General features: G+C 26.0%; 1 protein-coding gene across 1 annotated transcript in view; it reads right to left on the reverse strand.

Annotated features, from left to right (window-relative positions):
* The window catches only part of LOC102670613 (ankyrin repeat domain-containing protein 6), a 126,679-nt gene extending 126,354 nt beyond the window's left edge, over positions 1–325 (reverse strand). Inside the window, exon 1 of the mRNA XM_006611962.2 lies at positions 139–325. The gene's annotated coding sequence lies outside the window, so the exon portion shown is untranslated. The remainder of the gene's footprint in view (positions 1–138) is intronic.
* Between the last annotated feature and the right edge of the window lie 689 nt (positions 326–1,014).

The following is a 1,014-nucleotide window of genomic DNA, read 5'->3' on the forward strand; positions in this document are numbered from 1 at the left end:
CATTCTATCGGAGAAAGAAAATATTTCAGAAACTTTACAACAATAATATATTTCTTCTAAAATTGATATGGAAATATTAATTTTTTGTTTCGTTTCTAATTGAAAAATTTTTAAATAATATATCGTCGATCCACTTACCAGCCATACATGATTCGTATTCGAAACTGAATTTCCAGATACTCGTAATCCAAATGCGATCACGTACGTCACATGTTTAACACTCGTCAATGAAAACACTTTGATCACATATAAATAAAATAATTATCTTGCTTTTTAACGATTGTATTAATTTTTATCTCTCTTTTTCTTCTTCTTCTTTTTTTCTCACTTTTTTTTTAACAAGACACTGTTTCTTAAATATAAAAATTTCACACGAACGAGACGAATAATTCTTTTTCACTATTTTCAAATAATTTCGATATACAAATTCTTTTTCTTCGTACGGTGATAAAAAAAGTTGACAAATATTGCATACAATTTTATTACTGTTTTATTAACACAAGAATGTTCGAGGATTAAAAAAAAAAATTAATTTTCAAACTATATATTCAAATTATATATTTTCGGATCGATTGTTCAAACGATTTTGCTATATTTGATACAAAAACGTTGATGAAGACGAGGATGAAAATCACGGAAGATACACAGATCCGTTTTAAATAAAGTTATCGCGAATCGAACGAGTTGTTGTAACTTTCTCATGCGGGCATTGATATCACTATCGAACATGTTCGTCGCGGCATCAATGTCACCGTATATTCTGCCAAACGACAAATGAAACGCTATGAATACGTAATTTTTTTTACGATAAAATCTGATAATTCAATATTATAATCATTTATATTTTACGATCAACATTTGGAGATGAATCAAAATCATCGAAATTCCGAATAAATTTAAAACGTAAATTTAACGTAACGTTTTGAATCTATGAATAAAAATCTATTTGAATTAAATTTAACAAAGATAAAGAATATAATTAAAAATTTCGAAAAATTATATATATATATATAT

The sequence above is a fragment of the Apis dorsata genome, unplaced genomic scaffold (assembly GCF_000469605.1).
Source record: "Apis dorsata unplaced genomic scaffold, Apis dorsata 1.3 scaffold_97, whole genome shotgun sequence".
NCBI classification, from domain to species: Eukaryota; Metazoa; Arthropoda; class Insecta; order Hymenoptera; family Apidae; genus Apis; species Apis dorsata.